This window comes from Stenella coeruleoalba (assembly GCF_951394435.1).
Source record: "Stenella coeruleoalba genome assembly, chromosome: 1".
NCBI lineage: Eukaryota > Metazoa > Chordata > Mammalia > Artiodactyla > Delphinidae > Stenella > Stenella coeruleoalba.
Genome location: NC_137169.1, coordinates 18199597 through 18221404, shown reverse-complemented (window position 1 = coordinate 18221404; position 21808 = coordinate 18199597). Strand labels below are relative to the sequence as shown.

The 21808-nt window shown below is 50.1% G+C and overlaps 1 pseudogene across 1 annotated transcript in view; it reads right to left on the bottom strand.

Moving 5' to 3' along the window:
• LOC307175421 (elongation factor 1-alpha, somatic form-like) overlaps positions 1-21539 on the bottom strand; it is a 62873-nt pseudogene extending 41334 nt beyond the window's left edge. Inside the window, exon 1 of the transcript in view lies at positions 21532-21539. The product of the transcript in view is annotated as an elongation factor 1-alpha, somatic form-like (transcript). The remainder of the gene's footprint in view (positions 1-21531) is intronic.
• Positions 21540-21808: the final 269 nt, after the last annotated feature.

Below are 21808 nucleotides of genomic sequence, written 5' to 3'. Positions count from 1 at the left end.
TTTACATAAAACCAGTCAGGAAAAAACAGTGCCTTGGACGCAGGTAGTAGCTGTGGAGAGGGTCAGATTCTGGACATCTTTTCTTTCTTTTTTCCTTTGGCCACGCCACATGGCTTTCAGCATCTTAGTTCCCCGACCAAGGATTAAACCTGGGCCCTGGCAGTGAAAGCACCGAATCCTAATCACTGGACCACCAGGGAACTCCCTCTGGACATCTTTTGAAGGTAGGGCCGGGGTATTTGTGCTGAGTCAGATGTAGGTATGAGAGAGAAGAGTCAAGGATGACACTCACTGTGGCCTGAGCAACGGGAAGGATGGAGTTGCTACTTGCTGAGATGAGAAGACCAACAGAGGATCAGGTTTGAGGGTAAAAATGAAGAGTTCCGTCGTGGACATATGAAGTTTGGGTTTCTTGCTGAGTATCTGAGTGGAGATGTATGATTCTGGAGTTGAGTGGGAAGGTCTGGGCTGGAGAAACAAATCTATAGTCATCAGTAGTTAAGAATGTATTTAAAGTCTCAGGAAGGATGAGGGCACCTGGAGAGTGAGCCAGAGGAGAGGAGAGGTCCAAGGGCTGAGTTCCAGGGAACTCCAGCATGTGGATGTCGGGAAGATGAGGGAGGAGACTGGAAAGGAATCCTCTGAGTTGGGAGGGGAACCAAGAGAGTGGCATCCAGGAAGATCCAGGAAGGATGTGTACAAGCAGGAGGGTTCGATCACCTGGTCAGATGCTGCTGAGGAGGACACTGAAAACTGACCGTTGCATTGGGCAGCAGGAGGTCATTGATAACCTTGACAAGATCGGTTTTCATGGAGTGGTGGGGGTGAAAGCCCAACCAGAGTGAGTTCAAGAGAGAAAAGGAAAAGAGCAATACAGAGTGTCTATCTGGAAAACTCTTGGAGAAGTTTTACCGTAAAGGGAAGCAAAGAAAGGTGTGTGTGTTTGCATGTGCGTATGTGTGCTTAAGACCGGGAGAATTGCAGCATAGTTGTGTGTTGATGGGAATAACCAGTAGAAGGGGAGGAAACCCGACGCTGCGGGAGAAACGGGAGGAATTGCTGGATGTGTCCCGGAGTCAGCAAGAGGGACAGTGCAGAGCCCAGGTGGAGGGTGTAGTCTTAGAAGTACACTCGAGGCATCCGTGCAACGGGGCAGAGGCAGAGAAAGGACACAGAGGACAGCAGGTGAGCAGAGGGTGAGGTGGGAGTCTGGGGAAGCCTCCTTCTGATTGCTTCTGTTTTTCCAGTGAAACAGGAAACAGGGTCATCCATCAGCTGACGGCGAATATGGCGGGTTCATTCTTCTGTGTTGTTACAGATAGCTGTGGCTTCCGCTGACCACCAGATGAAAAGGTTGGCTTATATTTAGGGCCACACAGTATAAAAACCCTTTGAATGCCAGGATCGCCCTGGGCATGGTGAGAGCTCACACTCTGCTGGATGTGGGGCAACTAGGACCAACTGGGGGACCAGGGCAGGTCACACCAGGTCATGTCCCCACGAAGGTGTGAGTGCTCATGGGATGGGATGGGAGTGTGACTCCGCAGCCGCGATTCCTGCACATTGCACTCTCTCTTCTCTCCTCCTACGTGCGTGTTTAAATGTAAGTTAAAGGCACTGTGGTGAGGACTCTGGCATAATGGCACGGCTGGAATCTCAGGCCTCCTGACTCCAGGCCAGTTTTCTCTCTGCCAAGCTGCCCCATCTCTCATCACATCAGTAGGGAACAGCAAAATTGCAGGGAGGAGAGTAACCAGGCTGAGAGGAGGAAGAGAGGGTCTAAATCAGGGAAGCCTGGGACATCGGGGCAGGGTGGGTCCCCGCAGACCATCTGGTCCAGCACCCTTATTTTACAGCACCTTGATTTTATCTTATTTCTCAGCTCAGGCTGGAGAGATTCAGTGACTCGCCCCAGATCATGCAGCAGGATCCCCCCCGCCCCCATCACTCCTCTCATCACCATCATCGCCATCAGCACCGTTATCATCTTCACGGCAGCCAGCCTGCATCGATCAATCCCTGTGGCCAAGCTGCATCTCATTTCATCCTCACAGCCTCTCTGAGGTGACCACTCTCACCATTTCCATTTCACAGGTGGGGAAACATCACAGAGCAGGTAAGGAGCAAGCTGGGAGACCTTCCTCTCAACCACTCTAAAAATCTTGACCAGAGATCCCACATGGGGCCCAATAACCCTCAGATACAAGGCAGAAGGGGGCTCCCCTTGAAACCTGAAAGCGGTAAATTTAAGACCAATAAAGGGAAGTTTTGCTTTGCACAGAGGGGGTAGGGGCTAAAAATACTAGTGGCTACAAGAAGTATTTAGATGAATTCATAGATAGTTGATCTTCACGCAGCAGTCAGAGTCATCTTTTCAAAACGTAAACAACACTTTACTGTCCAAAACCTCCCACTGCACTTGTAGTAAAATTCAGACTCTTCTTGCTGGTGGCTTCCCCACCCTCCTCTCCTGCCCACCTCCTTGCTCTCTTGGCTCCAGCCACGCTGCTCTCCTGTCTTTAGGACATGCGCTGCTCTTCCTGTCTTGGAGACTTTGCATGTACCCTTCCCTCTGCTGGGCTGCTCTCCTCTCTGCTCTTTGCCTGGGTGGCTCTTTCTCACCCTCCACACCTCAGCCTAAATATCATCTCTTTCAGGGGGCTCTCCCTGCATGAACACACAGCTGAGTCAGTGCCTGGTCACTGTCTTGTCACCCGTGCTTTGGTTCCTTGCCCTTATTATAAGCCATAATAATTAATTGATTAGCTTGTTTTGTGTCTGTCTCCTTCTGCTGGACAGTGAGCTCCATGAGGTCAGAGTGTCCCTGAATGTCTTTTCATCCCCATGTCCCCAGAACAATTACCCTGCCAGCTTAGTGCCTAGCATGTGCTAATTATTTATTCAGCACTGACTGTGCTGGATATAGTCCTAAACCCTTTTGTATGAATTTACCCATTCAGTCCCCACACATCAACCCTGTAAAAGAGGTACTGTTAGTATCATCCTTATTTTATAGTTAAGGAAACTAAGGTACAGATTGGTTAGAAATTTACCCAAGGTTATAGCTAGTGAGTGGTAGAGAAGAGATTACAATTCAGGCAGGTGGGCTCCAGAGTCTGTACTCTTAACCACGACTCTCTCCTCCTTCTCCAATATTTATTGAGAAGGTCATCAGTAGACAGTTGAAGAGTGAATGAATGAATGAATGAATGAGAGGCAAAGGGATTGGTACAAAGGGTCCTGGAATCAGATGGGTGGAATTGGGACCCAGCTCTGTCTTCTCTGAACTTGGGTCTCAGATTCTAACTCTATTAAGGAAAAAAACCAGGGGCTACCCTGGTGGCGCAGTGGTTAAGAATCTGCCTGCCAATTCAGGGGACACGGGTTTGAGCCCTGTTCTGGGAAGATCCCACATGCCGCAGAGCAACTAAACCCATGCACCACAACTACTGAGCCCACATGCCACAACTACTGAAGCCCGTGCGCCTAGAGCCTGTGCTCCACAACAAGAGAAGCCACCACAATGAGAAGTCTGCGCACCACAACAAAGAGTAGCCCCTGCTCACCGCAACTAGATAAAGCCCGTGTGCAACAACGAAGATCCAATGCAGCCAAAAATAAATAAATAAATTTTAAAAAAGGAAAAAAAAAAAAAGGAACAAAACCAAGAAACCTCCCTGAGAATGCCTCAAAGCAATAAGAAAATAAACCTAAACAACCTAATAGAAAAGTGGGCAAAAGGCTTGAACATGCAGTTCACTGAAAAAGAAACCAGGATGGAAAATAAACAAATGGAAAGACGCTACACCTTATTAGGGAAATGCAAATGGTGACTGACATATTGGGCACCGTGAAGATGTCTGGTGTTGGTTGGTGTTGGCGAGGACCTGTTAGTAAGTGTTGGTGAAGATGTGGAGCAACTGGAACTCTCATCCGCTGTGGCAGCGGGAGGGGAGAGTGTTCATGGGTATGAGCACTTTGGAAAACAACTTGGCACCACTTGTAAAGTTAAACATGGATGTACCTGGATGACCCACAATTTCAATCTCAGATATGTAGCTCAGAGAAACTCCCACATGTGTGCACCAAGAGACAGGTATAAGAATGATGACGGCAGCCCTAGTAGTTATAGCAAAATACTAGGAACAACCTACATGGTCATTGACTGGAGAATGGATAAAGAAGCTGAGGTCTAATTTAGACGATGGAGTACAAGACTGCTGAGAAAATGAATGAATGTCAGCTAAAAGGCAAAATCATGTATGTATTTTAGAAACCTAGTGATGTGTGAAAAAAATCAAGCCAAAGAGGAATATCTCTGCATCATATTATTTATATAAAAGTCAAAAAGCAAACAAACCAATATGTTGTGTAGGATCCGTTCCCATAGGGTGACAGTATTTTATTTTCCAAAGCAAGTGAATGGTGATCACAAAATTCAGGATTGTGCTGAACTCTGGAGAAAGGCAAGGAAGAGAATTGGGGAAGCACGTAGCTGGCTTCAACGGTGCTGGTAAAGTTCTAGTGCCCAAGTTGGGGCAGTAGGTTCATAGTTGTTTCTCTTCATAAACCAGATGTTCATCACACATTTTTTTGTATTCACCAAATATTACATAATAAAGGCTTTTTAACTTCTGCAGTTTTCAGGGCTGTTGGAAGAATCAAATCGGAATGTGGATAGAGTGGTTTCATTCATTCAACAAGCATCCACCATATACCAGTCATCCTCTTAGAAGACACAAAAAATGAGAACATGACTCAGTTGGGAGGAAGTAGCTTGAGATGAGAGAAGTGAAGAGCACCAGCTTTGGTGCTATAGGGAGACTTGGGTGCAAATCCCAGCTTTGCTATTTACTAGCTGTATGACCTTGGGTAACATACCCAGCCTCCCTCCTCCTCAGTTTTCTCATCAACATCAGGAATAACAGTCATGCGATGCTATAAGTCTTAGATAAAGCTTTAAAGATAACTGGCTCGCCAGGATAAAAGCATTTAGTAAGAGCTCAGTCAATGTTGTTGTTTGTGCAACATGCTGAGGAGGTGGGGTGGAGAGGAGGGTGTCAGTCTGCCCACGTGAGCGCTGAATGGTAGGAGAAGGAGTTTGAACCCTTAAGGCTCAGAGGGATCATTGAAGTTTTGAGGCAAGGCAGGGACAAGATTTGTGTCTCAAAAAGATCCCCCTGGCTAAAGCGAGGGGTAAGACCTGAGCCAGGAAGCCCGCTTAAGAGGCTGTTAAGGGCTTCCCTGGTGGCGCAGTGGTTGAGAGTCCGCCTGCTGATGCAGGGGACACGGGTTCGTGCCCCGGTCTGGGAGGATCCCACATGCCGCGGAGCGGCTGGGCCTGTGAGCCATGGCCGCTGAGCCTGCGCATCCGGAGCCTGTGCTCCGCAACGGGAGAGGCCACAACAGTGAGAGGCCCGCGTACCGCAAGAAAAAAAAAAAAGAGGCTGTTAAAATAATCCAGGTGAGAGATTATAGAGTCCTGAGCTAGGGGATGTGGAGTGCACAGGGACAGGAGGGCTGGAAAGAAAGGGATGGATTCTAGAGCTACTGGGGAGATAAAATTGATGGGACTGAAGACTGTATCTGGGGGCAAAGGAGCAGAAATCACATGGAACAATATCTAGGTGTGATGCCCTGAGACAGGGAACCGAGAAGGAGAAGCAGGTTGGAAGGGAGAACAGGAGGATGAGTTCAGAGGTGGTTTAGTTGAGTTGGGGTGCTTGGGGGTCACTAAGGGGAGATGTCTAGGAGGTGCTGTATTTACACCTTGGGAGCTCAGGGCAGAGGTCAGCTTGGAGAAGGTAACTAGGAGTGAGTGACGGCGTCTATCTAGAAAGGTAATGGAGGGTGTGCAGCGGGCTGCGTTGCCCACATTCCCAGTGGCAGGAGGAGGAGGAAAATAGGACTGTGAGGTCTCCTTGAAGCTGAGGGAGGTTCTCACCTTGAAGGAGGAGGAGTGGCCTGCCCCAGAGTCACAGATAGACTGAGAAGAGGCCACCAGATCTGGCCATAATGAGTTGTCAATGCTCTGGGCAGGATCATTTTGTCGCATTGTGGGGACTGAACTTGGAGAAGCTTTTCTCAATGTTCCCAGAGTGAATTATGACCCCTTTAATGCTCCCCCTACAGCTCCTGTCCACCCTGCTCACCCCTTAGGTCTTACTCATCATATTTGTTCAGTGTCTATTCCTGGTTGGTTGTAAACTCAGGAGCAACCCAGGAATTGTGCTAAACATGATATTTCATTTGAGCCTCGTTTCAGTTTCAAGAAATCTGTATTATTTTCATCCCCACTTAGCAAACTGAGGCTCATCTGAAGGCCCTGAAAGTGGGGTGGACTTATTTGGCTAAGATCGAGGCCAGGTTCCATCCCTAACTTATGGGTGACAGACAGGAAAATAAACTCATAGCATCTGAACCTCCAATACCTGAACTCGGTGGTTCTCAAACTTTAACCTGCATGCAAAACACCAGACTGGTGTGAATTCGCAGATTCTTAGGCCCCAGACTGCAGAGATTCTGATTCCGCAGATGCGAAGCAGTGTCTGGGGACCTAGTTTATTAACCAGCACCCCAGGTGATTCCCATGCAGGTGATGGAGGGCCACCCTTGAGGAAACATTAACCCAATGGTGTGCTGCGCACACGGTCCAATTTCAGGCAGCAGAGTGGTCCTGGACCCCGAAGCTACTGGTTTCTGGCAATCGGTTAGGGCTCTGGGCTGCAGCTGGGAGCAGGCTGGGGCTGGGGGAGGCAGTGGGTGGTAATAAAGAAACAACAGGAAGCTCAGCTTTTATTAGCCCTGGGTAGTCGCAGCTGCAGGTGAGTAATCTGATTTCTGCGGCGTCCTGTTTTCTCTGCTGCCTGGCGGTTCCTCGACACCCACTCACCTGCCACCAGCCACGGGAGAAAGGGCGGGTAGGAGGGAGGATGGGCGTGGGGCTCCGCCTGCTTGCGTCCCTCGCCCGCGCCCACACGGGCACACCCGCTACGCCGTGCCCACCGGCCACGCACCTGGCGCGCGTGCTGCGGGGCAGGGCAGGGGGAACACCCACTCGCGGCCCTGCCGCCCCCCCAACCCCGGTTGCCCCCCCGACTCCGGGCGCGCTCCCCCGTCAGAAGGCCTGGTGCCATCTCCCAGCTCCGCCGCTGACTTCTGAGCCTCAGTTGCCGCCTCTGTAAAATGGGAGAATACCCACCTCCCAGTGTCAGGCTGGTGAGATGGGGAAGCGACGTGAACGTTATAAACTCTAAAGCGCGGTACGATGCCGAGGCGTCAGGAAGAACCTAACAGAGGCAAATCGAACTGCTCTGGGCCTCAGTGCCCTCATTTGTGAAATAGGAATGATTAACCCTTCTTCATGAGCAGATAATGCTCACGAAGTGCCTAGACCACGGTACACAGTGAGGGCAGCAGCTATCGTTGTGGTTATCATCACTTACTGCCCAGTCCAGAGGCAGGCATTCCCTCCTCTCACTCAGGTACTCTGGGCTTCCTTGGTTCTCAGCTCCTACCTGGGAAATGGGGAGGATGGGGGAGGCTCGGATGGGAAAAGTCTGAGGATCTGAGAGACTCAGGCACTTGCCCAGGCCTGGGGATTGGTTCCATCCCAAACTCTCTGAATCAAATTTTCCATCTGTAAAATGGGGTTGATAACGTCCTCCCTGACAGTCCACTGGGATGTAAAGATCAAATGAGAAAATAAACCTGGAAACACTTGTAAATTGTGAAGTGCTGTCCACATGCAAAAAAAAATTTTTATTATTTTGTCCTACAGGGTCAAGGATTGGTCAAGAACCAAACTAGATTTAGCCAGTGAGTTACCGAGGGTCCCCTTGAGAAAGGCCACTGGACTTTACCTTCGCTCATGGAGCCCACCTTGTCATGCCACACTGGCACAAAAGTGGGGAGGGAGATCCTACCATCAGGGGGTTCAGGGTCCAGTTACTCAGAGGTAAAAGTGTTGTGGAAGCACAGAGGAGGGAGGAACGGGTGAGGCAGGGAAGGGGTGACAAGGAGGAGGACTTCCCGGAGGAGTCAGCCATGAGAGGACTCTTTGAGGGATGGTTGTAGTTCCCATGAGGAGAAGGGGAGGTGTATTCCAGGCAGAGACAAATTCCAGCAGAGAAATCCAGGCATGAGAAAGTGTGTCTTGTGTTCAGGGAAAGGGCATGAAATGTGGCTGAAGTGCAGGGCGGGAAGGAGGGAGGAGTTCAGATGAAGGCAAACTGGGCGGGGCTTCCAGTGCCTCCCTAGGGAGCTCAGACTCCATCCTGAGGTTGATGGGGACGCATGCAGGCTTCGAAGCAGGGGAAACATGTGGTCAGGTGTGGGTTCTAGAAAGATCACTGTGGTAGGTGCAGAGAATGGGTAAAGGCAAGAAGAGGGAATAGATGACAGACTGAAGCTGTTGCTTTGAGTTGAAGGTGGCCCGAACCAAGGCAATGGCAAGGGACAGATGGGCGAGAACTTTCTGAAACAGAACAGCAGTACTTACAGTAAAACGATTTGAGGGAGAGAAGGTAAAGGTGACTGAATTTTCTGTCTCTGGAGCTTGAGGTGGAAGGGGACAAATTAATTGTGATGGGGAACCCAGGAAGGGAGCAGGGTGAGGTCACCTTTGAGGTACGAGTCAGACATCCATTTCTTCAAGGGCTGTCTGTGCTAAACCCCCAAATGTGGGAGTAGATAAGACCCAACATCTTCCAGGGAGAGGCTAGAGAGAAGAGAATATTAGGAATCTTTTCATTATAAGTAACAGAACTCAATTCAAACTAGGTTAAAAAAATTGTTTTTAAGGAGAAAGAGAGAGATTAAGAATCTAGTGGCTCTGTTTTCTTGGAGTTTCAAGGGAGTGTCAACTTCAGGCATTGCTGGATCCAGGATTCCTGATAATGTCATTGGATTATCTCCCCACCACCTCCATCTATCGATTCTGTGTGTTTCTGCCTTTCTTTAAGAATGGGCTTTCTTCTCTTTCTCTCCCATGGCAGATGGGCCCTCTCCAGTCCCAGGAAAGATACTCACATGTTCACATTCCATCAGCTCACACTTCAGAAGGAGAAAGCCTATGGTCCCCACTAGCTGCATCAACAGTCCTGGGGGAGCCTTAACTGACCAGCCTGCATCACACGTCCAAGCCCAACCCAACCACTGTATCAAGGAGAATGGCGCCCAGTGATTGGTCTACTTGCCTTTCCCAGTGGGTAGGAACCTGTTTGGACACCCCACCAGCCCGCAGGTTTGAGGCCAGAACACTGGGGAACACCAACATTTCCAGGTTGGACATAACTTGGGAAGGAAACTGAGGAGTCTGAGAGAGGTTCTGGGAGAAGCAAGGTCTTCAAGGGAGGAGAGAAGTTCTACAAGGAAGCAATGGGCAAAGGCTAATTCTGGAAGGGGTGACAGGCTCCCACGGTTCTGGGCTCCAACAATCCACCCTCCCCCGGAGTGGAAAAAGGCTGTGGGCTCTGATGGACCAGTACAGATTCTACCACCACCCCCAGCAGAGCCCATTTCCCTACCTGTGAAATGAGGAAACTAACAGAACACCCACCCCATAGGATGAGTGAGAGGTACAAGCAAGATGGCACTGAGAAATGCTTACCCCAATGCCTGGCACATGCTAAATGCTCAATAATAGTTAGTAGTGACAGTGGTCATAGTATCCAGAAGCCTGCTACCCTGATAGGGTAGAAAGTCTAGCTCATACATTCAGCACCACTGAGGCCTCATTCATTTACCCATTCAACAGTCTTTAACGGAGCACCTGCGGTATACCAGCCGCCCTGCCAGACACAGCAGATGTCAAGGAGGCTAGAACACAGGCATCTGAGGCAGCATGGGGTATGATGTGATGGCGAGTAGCTTACCATACGGGGTGATAAGTGCCACAGAGACCGGGCTGTGAGAGCCAGAGAAACGCGGTCCATATGGAGGCACTGGCGCAGCCCCACAGGAAGGCAACATTTGAGGTGGGTCCAAAAGAAAACTGATGAGGACAAAAAGAGCTGACATTCTGTGCATGTCACAATGGGTCAGGTGCTGGATGTGCTGAGCATTTCCACATATGAGGTGAGGACCGCTGTCCCCATTTCATGGATGAGGCAGTAGGGGCCCAGAAGGGTTAGGTGGCTTTTGCTCAAAGTCACAACGTTTATAAGTGGGGGCACCAGGGATGGTCTGACCCCACCGGATGAGTTTACCAGGTGGAGAAGAGAGGAGGGGCAGGATGCCGGGCAGAGAGAGAAAAAAAAACATGACCCAGTCTCTGGGATGGGGAGAGGAAGCCAGGGTTCCCACACTGGGCAAGCCCTCACCTGAGGGAGGGTGAGGCAGGGAGAGTATGACACGGAAAGATGGGGGTCATGACCTCCAGCAAGCTCTGTGCCTCCTGGAACCTCAGTCTCCTTATCTGTACAATGGGGATGAGCAAGTCTATTATCTCCATCCCCATTTTACAGATGAGGAAACAGATCAAAGCCTTGTGGCTGCGGAGCTCACGGGCCAGGGCCACAGCGCTGCGGCATTGCTGCTACCAGTGCAGATGAGATGTGAAAGTTCGCTGCAAACCCTCCTCTCTGTCTCAAGGGTGGTAGCCACAAACAGCACCCCGAGAGAAGCAGGCGCCTCCATGGGAGCAGCCCTCAGGGCACCCCAGAAAACAGTCCTGTGCTCCTACTCAGAAATTCAGTCTCTTAAAGACCTTAGAGAAAATGTCATTCATGCACTGGGGAGAAGGCATGCAACCTGCAGATGCAGAAACTGAGCCCAGAAAGAGGGGAGCATCTTGTGCAAGGTCGCACAACGAGCTGCGCTAGAGATCCATCCAGAGTGCAGCTCCCCTGACACCTGGTTCTGTGCTCTTTCTCCATTCCACACTCCACTCCTTACAAACGGCCTCTCACCTTGCCTCCGCGATAGCAATCTCTACTGGTCCTGAACAGTTAATATGGACCAGGCACTTCACCTTTCTTTATCTCTTGTCCTCCAAGCCACCCTGTGGAGTGTTATCCAGGGCAGCCATAAGGTCTAGAAACAGAGGCAAATATACATACACAATATATGGTTCATTGATTGTATATTAGAAAACATGTCAAATAATGATCAATGCATCGGGACTTCCCTAGTGGTGCAGTGGTTAAGAATCCACCTGCCAGTGCAGATGTCACGGGTTTGATTCCTAGTCCGGGAAGATCCCGCATGCTGCAGAGCAACTAAGCCCGTGCGCCACAACTACGGAGCCTGAGCTCTAGAGCCTGCAAGCCACAACTACTGAGCCCCCGCACCACAACTACTGAAGCCCGTGTGCCTAGAGTCCATGCTCCGCAACAAGGGAAGCCACCGCAATGAGAAGCCCACACACCGCAACAAAGAGTAGCCCCCCACCTGTCGCAACTAGAGAAAGCCCGCGTGCAGCAACGAAGACCCGACACAGCCAGAAATAAAAAATAATAATAAATTAAAAAACATAATCAATGCATCTAGACTTTATAGCCACCCTATAAATTATGCAATCCTGGCTTACAGATAAGAAAACTGGGGCTCAGAGATGTGAGAAGTCTGCCTCAGGGACTCACAGCTAGGAAGTGACAGCATGGGGATTAGTATCCAAGCATCTCTGACTCCAAAGCCGGAGTCCCCACCCCAAGCTGCTGTTGGATAAGAGATGGAGGGACCTGCAAAGGGAGGTGAGGAGTGATGACAGAAGGCTCTGATCCCCAGCGATGAGGGAGGTAACAGTTATTGTAGTGGCTACACATTAGGCCCCCGCAGGCAGGCTGCCTGGGTTTGAATCCTGCTCTGCCCTCAGGCAAGTCACTGGTCCTCTCTGAGCCTAATTTCCTCATCTGTATAATGGGCATGGTAATAATGTGCTCACCTCATTCGTTCATTGGGAGGGTTAGATTAGAAGAGTGTGTGGCCCATGGCAAGCACAGCGGAAGTGTTGCCTCTTATTTGCTGGCATCTTGTATGGCATTTTGCAGTGACTGCCTTGTCTACCAGCAGTACTGCTTTTATAACCATTGTGGGTTCTGGAGCTGGCCGCCTGGGCTCTGCCACTTGCTAGCAGGTGGTCTAGAGCTTAGAGGGACATTTAAGGTGGGGCTCATGAAGTTTAAGCCTCAGGTCTCTCACTTGCATGGCCTTATACCTCATTTTATATTCATAATTTTATATTCTTTTCCTTAAAGGGACCCCACAATATTGTGTAGGCTCTACTGACATCCTGCGAAACGTAGATCTGCCCCTGTGTGTGCAATGCATTTGGTCTCTCCGTGTACCTCAGTTTTCTCATGTCTTTAGTGAAGAAAGTGTTATTGTGCTGATTAAATGAATGAATATGTGTAGAATGCTTTAAAAGCGCCTGGCACGTAGGAAATGCCCAGTAACTATTGACCTCTTAAGTGAGTCTCCAGCTAGTGCATATGCTAAGTGCTAGTAAATGTGCTAAATGCTTAATCCTGGCCATGTTATTTAATGATGTTTAATCTTCACAACAAACCCTCCCATTTTACAGGTGAGAAAACAGAGGCTCAGAGAAATGAGGTCACAGAGCTTGGAAGCTAAAGGGGCCTGACTCGAGAGCCTTGCCTGGAACTGCTGCCCCACCACCTTCCTGTTTAGGATGGGCCCCAGCCCCCTGGCAGCTGAACCTGGAGGACCCAGGTCCCACCTCAGGCAGGCACCGTCTGCCAGGCTCTGATCACCCGAAGGAGGGTAACACGCTCCCCCAAGTCCAGCTGGGTCCGGGCCCTGCCACACCTAGTACCATCGTCCTGCCTGCCCCCTAGAGCTTCCTCTTGAGCCCCCGACACCAGAGGCACTGGCCCAGGTGGGGCCGAGGCCAACGGGTGACAATGACCGATTTAGAAAGTAAAGTTGCTTCTCAAACAAATAAGAAAGAAGAGGAAAGAAAGAAATGGCCTGCCCGCTTCCTGCCCCACTCTCTCCCAGCACCTGGGGCCCAGCTGCAGGGTTTTCACTGCTTGTTTTCTCATCCTGCCTCTCTAGGAGCCTCTTCTTAAAGCCCCAGGTTCCCTGCCCATGGGTGGCGGCATGATTGTGGAGCCAATGGAAATAAGCACTCTCCATGATTGTCCTATTGTTACTGTCTCGAGTATTGTTTTGGACAATGTCAATAATCATAACAATTTGGGTTTCCTGCAGTTGGGAGAAGGGGGGATCACCAGCTTGCACTTGGGAGCGGCCATCCTGGCTCTGAGATTTCTGAGGGGTGAAGGCCTGGTCAGGTCATTCCTTCTCTCTGGGCCTCAGTTTCCTTGTCTGTAAAGTGGGGATGGGGTTGCGGTGAGGGCTGGATGAGGCAAGCATGAGCACGGAAAGCACAGGCACGCCCCGGTGGGGAGGCAGCTACTCAGTCAGTTACTATGAAAGCCAGGATCACGCAGGAACACAATTTTAAGAGCTTCTGCAGGTGAGGTTGGAAAGCTCAGTGGACTGGGAGGTAAAATAGTCCTAAAGCCCTTGGTATGTCCTAGCCAATGTTTTGTGTTTGTTTTTTTTTTATTTTATTTATTTATTTATTTATTTATTTTTGGCTGCGTTGGGTCTTCGTTGCTGCGCGCGGGCTTTCTCTAGTTGTGGCTCCACCAGGGAAGCCCCTAGCCCATGTTTTAAGTGCTTTTACATAGAATAACTCATTTCATCCTTAGCACAACCAAATGAAGTAGATACTATGTCATCCCGCTTTTACAGATGAGGAAACTTAGATCCAGAAAAATGACTTGCTTGAGGTCAACACATCTGGTAGGTGCAGAGCCAGGATGAGCTCAGCCTGTCTGGATCCAGAATCAGTGCTCTGAGCTGCATACACTGCCTTGAGGGCAGGTCTGGCTCTGTAGGGTCTGATTTGCTGTGTGACCGTGGACGAGTCCTTTGCCTTCTCAGCCTCAGTTCTCGATCTGCAAAGTGAGCAGCCTGTAATACCTGCCTACAGGTATCAGACCATCCTAAGGGAGTGTTGTGGCCAGATTTAGTGACAATGTAGAGAAAGACAATGAATGAATATACCAGGGGCTCAGGAAGCCATGGCTGTCGCTGCCGTAATTATTATTAGTTTCAGAGTCACAGGCAAGAGCCAGCCTGGAGGATGCTGAGGACCCTGCCCAGCTCTGAAAATCTAAGTCCTGTGGTTGCAGCTGGGGAGCGACTCTAGGAGGCACCTGGTGAGAGGTGGCTACACCCGTTGGGTCTAGTGGGGCTAAAAAAATCCCTGAGGCTGCCACCGTGCAATCTGCCCGTCACCTGCCCCAGTTAATGGCAAACTCTTCCACCCTGCTTCCCTGCCCCACCCCTACCTCCCACGAGCTGTGTGGCTCTGGAGAAATCACTAGACCTCTCTGAGACAGGAAAAGGACATGACCTACATGAGAGATAATGTAGACAAAGTGCTTAGCATAGAGGCTGACATGGAGTCATGAAGAGGCAACGAGAACCAAAATTTTGAGGCCGACCTATGTTCCAGTCCTGGCCATTTCCTGCTGTGTGACCTTGGGCAAGTTTCTTAGACTCTCTGAGCCTGGAAAAGGATTAGCACAGCACCCAACACACAGTAGTTGCTTAACTAACGACTATGGTTGGCTGTGACCATTTCTTGTACTTTCTAAGGATGTCCAGAGGCCCTCAAAGATTCTGGGGGCCTAATGTTCTCTCTAGTGCTGGATTTTCTGTTTGTCCCTCCGGAACTGTCATCTGCCCATCTCCATCTGTTCTGTGCCTGGTAGGTGACCTTTGTGGGTGATATCAATGGCCTCCTTTGCCCTCTGGCTTCTGCTTGGGTGGGGCAGGAGGGCAGAGGCAGGCGGACAGTGAGGACAGCTTATTTATTCCCCCAGCCCCTTCCTGCAGGGTTGCCACAGGCTGTCTGTGTCCCTCACCCAAAGGCTACAGCTCCTGTCAGTGGCCCCGTGCATACATCTCTGGCCCTGGGTCCAGGTAACCTCTCCCTCCCCACCCTTCAGGCCACGGGTGGTAACAGCTCCACCTTGTTGCCAGCCCCGGGATACTGCGCCATCCCTTCTGGTTTCCCTAGATCCTGCCCACATCTTTGTTAATAGACCCTTGATTGAACTCTCTTCAAATTACTCAATTTGAGTGCACCATCTGTTTCCTGCCAGGGCCCTGATCATGTGTGACTTGTACCCTGAGGTATTCATCTAGGACTCCAGGTATGGTAGAATAATAAAAATTCACATGGCTTTCACATACTGGTATTTATCCACTCAATTCTTTTTTGCTGAGTATCTGCTGTGTCCCAGGCTCTGTGCAGGGAGCCAGGGGCAAAGATGACCAAGATAGAGTCCCTGATCTCAAGGAGCCCATGGGCTAGACAGGGAGACACATACCTTAACAGACAACCACAATATTTGCTAAAAGCCATAATAGAGGCATGGACGAACCCTGCGGCAAGGCAGAAGGGAAACTGTCGTGCTCCGAGAGGCTGGGAAGACTGCACAGCGGAAGTACTTTTGAGCAGCATCTTTTTAAAAAATTTAATAACATTTTATTTAACCCAACATTTCAAAATATCAACATATAATCTTATCAATTAAAATTGATAGAAAAATTCTAGAGCTTTTTACATCTTTTTCTAAGTCTTCCAAATCTGATGTGTGTTTTACGTTTATGGTGCATCTCAGTTCAGCCTGGCCACAGTTCAGGGCTCAGTAGCCCCGTGTGGCTAGTTTGGAGCAGCATGTCATTCAATCCTCACAACAGCTCTGGGAGCTAAGTGGTGCTGTTTCTCCCACTTTGCAAGCAAGGAAGCAGAGACTCAGAGGAGTATCTTGCCCAGGGTCACAGTTACTCCCTGGTGGGGCAGGATTTGAACCTGCATCTGTGTATCTCCAAAGCCTGTGTCTTCCTGTTGCCTGTTCTGTCTCTGGACCAACCCCTTCTCCCCAGAGTGAAGCAGCTGATGAGGGCTGAAGCCAAAACTTTAACTGAAGTCCTCTGACCCCAAACCCTGCAATGTTTGTACCTCAGCTGATTCCAGGGGACAGATTAGGGGGAAGTAATAACCCTCTAAAATGGGTTCTGATCCCTCTTCTTCTAAGTCCTTGAGATGGCATGGGGGTAGGGTGACAGAAGAGAACTGAGGACTTCTGGTAAGTTGTTAAATTCTCTTTTTCGGGGGAGGGGGTCGTTAAGTGGTGGCAGGCAGGGGCTGCAGGGGATGGGGAGGGCCAGGGTGGCAACTAGACTAGGCACACTGGAAAGTGGCTGCAGGTCATCCTGGCATCTTTGCCAACGCCATGGTCAGCACTTCCTTCCGAGCCCAAACACTGGATTATCCAGAAATGCTCACTCCTGGAGCCTAGGGATGTAGGTAGAGTTCACAGTGAATTCTTCACCATCATTTTCACACTGATGCTTGGGAAGTTATAATGCGATGATAAAGGTAAGACATTCTGATGGGCAGCTTACCCCAGGCTCTCGTGGGAAGATTCTCAGACCCACATTCATGCCTTGGAGGGGAAACCAGAGCCGTGGAAGAATGGCTGGAAGCAAGGGGAGTTCCCTGGCATGTCCAGGGTGTGTGTTTGGTGACTCCAGAGATGTTGTGTGATGTTAAGAATAATGATCAGTAGCTGAGTATTCCTAACCTATTTATTATTATTATTTTTTAATAAATTTATTTATTTTATTTATTTTTATTTTTGGCTGCATTGGGTCTTCGTTGTTACACGCGGGCTTTCTCTAGACGAGCGGGGGCTACTCTTGGTGGCCATGCGAGGGCTTCTCATTGCGGTGGCTTCTCTTGCTGTGGAGCACGAGCTCTAAGCGTGCGGGCTTCATTAGTTGTGGCCCATGGGCTTAGTTGCTCCGCGGCATGTGGGATCTTCCTGGACCAGGGCTCAAACCTGTGTCCCCTGCATTGGCAGGCGGGTTCTTAACCACTGTGCAACCAGGGAAGCCCCTGACCTATTTATTATTCATCAATTATCCATCCACCCAGAGAAGCATCCATTCATGGTCCTCTTTGCCTATCCACGCATCCACCTCTCAATTCCTTCACCCACCATTCATTCATTCTTCCCCCATCCTGTCACCTACCCGTCTATCACCGTCAACTCTGCACCCAACCCCGTGCTGAATGCTCGACGTGCAACAGTGAGTAAGACTCAGGCCTGGTGAGCAGACGGCACTTAGTCTAAGCGAGGGAGCAAGTGTGGTGATGGAGGGTTCTAGGAGCTCCAAGGAGGAAATGCCCAACCGTGACCAAGAGTCAGGAAGGCTGCCTGAGGAAGGAACACACACGCTGGTCTCGAAAGAGGAACAGGGGCCTGTAAAGCCAGAAGGAAGCCTGGCTGATGAGACGGTCAGTGATGCGGGCTGGCCAGTGACACAGAAGAACCTGCAACAGAAGCTGGTGGGAGGAAATGAAGGAGGACTGGCCTTGAGCCAAGGTTTCATCCCAGGCTCTCACAAGTGGCTTAAAAATGGTAACAACACAGAAGTCCATCCCAACCTTACCTGGCCTGGCCTTCACTTAGCACCGAGTCTGGGATGTCAGACCCAGAAGACCTAGAGAGCAACTAAGTTATTCCCCTTATTGTACCAGAGAAACTGATGTGCCAAAGTCACATAGAGAGGGAGGGGGTCCCCAATCCCAGGTCTCTAACTCCAGTACATTCTGGGGTTCTCTCCATTAGAGTCTAGACCCCAACTCCCCCACACTCAACAAACTCTGGAGTCTAAACCCTTACAGCCCCTCAGTGCCTGGCACGGTGTTGGGCCCAGAGACAGGGAGCTTCCCTATTGCCACTGGACTCCTGCCCTGTCCCCACAAATAATCAGATTGGTAGAGCTCACTCATGCTCTTTCCATGGCTCCATTTAATTCCCACAACAGCCCCTGGGGACTGGAATTGCTCCTCCTTTTTACAGGTGAGGGAAAGGAAGTCTCAGAGAGGGCAAGGGGCTCGCCCAGCGTCACGCAGCTCAAACACAGCAGAGCCAGCAACCCGACTCCCCGTCCTGTACCTGATCCAGGACACCAGGCGATACCTCACGTGGTCTTGAATGTTCTGGCCCCCAGCTGATCCTGTGCCATTGAAGTGAGGGGCTGTGGACAGGTGGATTCAGCATGGACAGAAACCAAACCCAGGTGAGGGGCTGGGATCCTGGAGAGGAAAACTCAGAGATTGTTTTCACCTGTAACCTGCTCTGCCCCACCCAGCAATGGAAAATGTGTGTCAGAGGAAGCTGCCGGCTGGGGACAGGGTAGGTGTGCGTGGGTGACAGCTTGTGGAGGGGCACCTCGGGGGGCAGGATGTGCCGAGGCTGAGGGGCAAGGTCAGGTGTGCAGAGTGGAGTTCGGGTTCTGCCCCCTGCACCCTGCCCACTGCCTTTTTCTCTCTGGTTCTCACTTTCTTTCTCATGCTCTCAGAACTAACGGTAAGACTTTCACTTCCAGAAGGATGGGCAGACTGTCCTATGAAAGCTGTCCCAAGCTCTACCTCCCAGATCTCCTTGGCTACTACTAATTCTCTGCTCCATAGTTCATACAAGCATTTATTGAGCACCTGCTGTGTGCTCAGAGGCAGGAATGCAGAATGGCTTCTTCCCCAACCTGAGAAGTACACAATTTGGTGGAGACACAAACATGACGAGACAGGCTCAAGACCCAGGTGACACAATCCAGCAGGGGGCCAGGGCGGTGGTCAGGGAGGTTTTCTGGAGGATAGCACGCCAAGCATAAGGGAGGTGATATTAACCATCCTTTCATGTGCTTCCTACAAGCCAGATTAAAGGGCTAAGTCTTTAGAGACTTTTGTACCTTTCCATCCTCAAACAAACCTGTGAGATAGGAAGTGCTAGTAGTCCCATTTTATAGGTGAGGAAATTGAGGCATTGAGGTAAGAATTTACGCAAGGTCTTACTGCCAGATGCTAGGAAACGACAGAGCCAGGATTTAAAACCAGGCTCTTAACCGCTCCACCAAGAAAAGGAAGAGGGAGCAGGTTTTGGGGGCAGATGGGGAGGTGTGGACGGAGTAACAAGAGGAAAGGCCCAAAGAGGAGATGGTGTGTTGGTGCTGAGAGGAGAGGGGAAGGTGCTGAGTGGTGAGGCTGGGAAGCAGCCAGGGCCCGGACAAGAAGTCCTCAAAGCCTTGCCCGGGGCACTGGGGAGCTATGGACAAGTTTTGAGCAAGGGAGTGACATGGACATGATTGCTCTAAAAAGATTCCCTCCTTTAAAGTGGTGGTCAGGGCTGAAATGGACAAAAGTGAAATGTGATTTATTTCAATGTTTTTGAAATTTTTTATTATTTTTTATTTTTGGTTGTGTTGGGTCTTCGTTTCTGTGCGAGGGCTTTCTCTAGTTGCGGCGAGCGGGGGCCACTCTTCATCGTGGTGCGCGGACCTCTCACTATCGTGGCCTCTCTTGTTGCGGAGCACAGGCTCCAGACGCGCAGGCTCAGTAGTTGTGGCTCACCGGCCTAGTTGCTCCGCGGCATGTGGGATCTTCCCAGACCAGGGCTCGAACCCATGTCCCCTGCATTGGCAGGCAGACTCTCAACCACTGCGCCACCAGAGAAGCCCCTATTTCAATGTTTTGTTAGTTTCCTAAGGTTACTGTAACACCGTACCACAAACGAGGTGGCTTACGGTAACAAATTTATTCTCTCTCACTGTTCTTCAGGTTAGAGGACTGAAATCAAGGCGTTGTCGGGGCCCTGTTGTCTGAGACTCTGGGTAGAAGCCTTTCTTGCCTCTTCCTAGCTTCTGGTGGTGGCCGTCAGTCCCTGGCATTCTGTGGTTTTCAGCTGCCTCACTCTAATCTCAGCCTCTGTCATCACACGGCATTCTCCCTGTGCGTCTCTCTCCTCTTCTTGTAAAACACCAGTTATATTAGATTAAGGGCCAACCCTATTCCTGCATGATCTCATCTTATATTTGCAACAAGCTTATTCCCAAATAAGGTCACATTCTGAAGTCCTGAGGGTTAGTACTTCAATGTATCTTTGGGGGGAACACAATTCAACCCATAACAGATGTCGTTAAAGTGCCTGTCCTATAGATAAATCTCAAATTTGAAAAAATCTTAGGCAGATTGCATGTCCCACTTTGAGATTCAGAAAATATGGCCTCAGCATATCTGTCCCCCACACTAATACTTTGCCCTAGTGACTACTAAATAAATGTTTGAGAAATATTGACTTGTGGTCCCATAAGGCCCTCAGGTCTTTCCTTAACAACTTAGAGAAATAGAATAAAAGTCCCCAGAGAACCAAGTCAAGCTGCCCTCTGTCCTGGATTCCTGATGAGCAGCTGCTCCACTGACCTGGGCACCTCCTTCCCCTCCTGCCTGGGCACCAGCCTGGGGAATAGCCCGTCCTGAGAAGGACAGAGAGAAGAGGCCTGAGCCTCTTTCCTCCCTGGATTAAACAGAACTCACTGTTCTCAGTCCTCTCCCTTGCTTCCCCATCCCAACAGGCTCAGACTGCTCCATTCAGACCAGCGTCCATGCTCTCTCCCTGCCTCCGCCATTTGGTTCAGGGCTTTGCCTTAACCACTGGGACTATTGCCCGAGCCTTCAAACTGATTTCCCTGCAGCCAGCAGCCAATCAGGTCATCCTAGACATGAATCTGATGACTTCTCTCACTGCCATAAAACCTTCAATGGCTCCCTATTGTTCTCAGAATAAAGTCCAGGTCTCTCAGCCTAACGTTTCAGGCCTTGTCCAAGTTGGTCACCACATTGCTCTCCAGCTTATTTGTCACTCTTTCCCTACATATGCTCTATCTTGCAGGGAGTGAAGTTTCCAGAATTTCCATTTAAAGAGACTGGTGGAGCGCATTCCGGTTGGAAGGGGATACAGCAGGGAGCTTGTCTTAAAGCTGTCTTGGTAAGCAGGAACCCCTGAGCGTGGCTGTGCTGCCCTCTTTTCTGCATCTGCTCCTTGGCATACGCTGTTCCTTCTACATGGAATGCTCTCTCCAAATCTCTATTTTCCAACACCTGACTCAAAGGACATCTTCACCCTGATCATATAACCAAAAGGTTGTCTCCCCGCTCCAAATATAGAGCATTTTGGTTGAACTTCCTTCTGAAGCTTATTCCAGTCCACCTTGTACCGACCTGAGGATGCAGCTCCCTTCCCTTAGAGCCAGGTTCTAGTCCCAGGCCTGCAGCTGAATGGAAGGAAGAGCAGGTGAGAGAGGTGCCAGAACGTTGACCTGGCTGCTAATATCCTTTGCCAGCATCTTGCTTGGTGACCTTGGGCAAGTCTCTTTCCCTCTGTGGGCCTCAGTTTCCTCTCTGTAGAGTGGGACGTGGGGAAAGACATCTAAGCAGGGTGAAAGCGTGAGCTAAGTTTTTCCCTCCACCCCAGGCCTGGCCAAACCTTGGTCCCGTAAACAAGAGCTTCTAGGGCCCTTTATTTTTACATTAATTTGCATACATTTGCATAAGTGCTATAAGAGGCGCTGACTACATTTCATTCATAGAGAGAATTGAGACTGGCATCTAACTGATGTCCAGGGATGGAAAAGACTCACCAGCTCATGGTTTCATCCAAATCTTAGCAGTCAGAGTCTTTCGTAATTAGACCTCCAACCCCTCTTTTTACAGATGAGTAACTGAGGCTCAGAAAGGGAAAGTGAGGAGCCCAAGGTCACAGAGAGGTGAGGGACAGCAGGCTCCCGCTCAGGCTTCCCGCTGTGTGCCAGGGGGTTGCGCCAGGCACCTCAAGTGTCTCACCGTGCAAGGTGGAAGAAGGTGCAAGGAGGGCTTAGTGTTCTTTCTAGGCCCTTCTCTGCACCCCAGAATAACAAA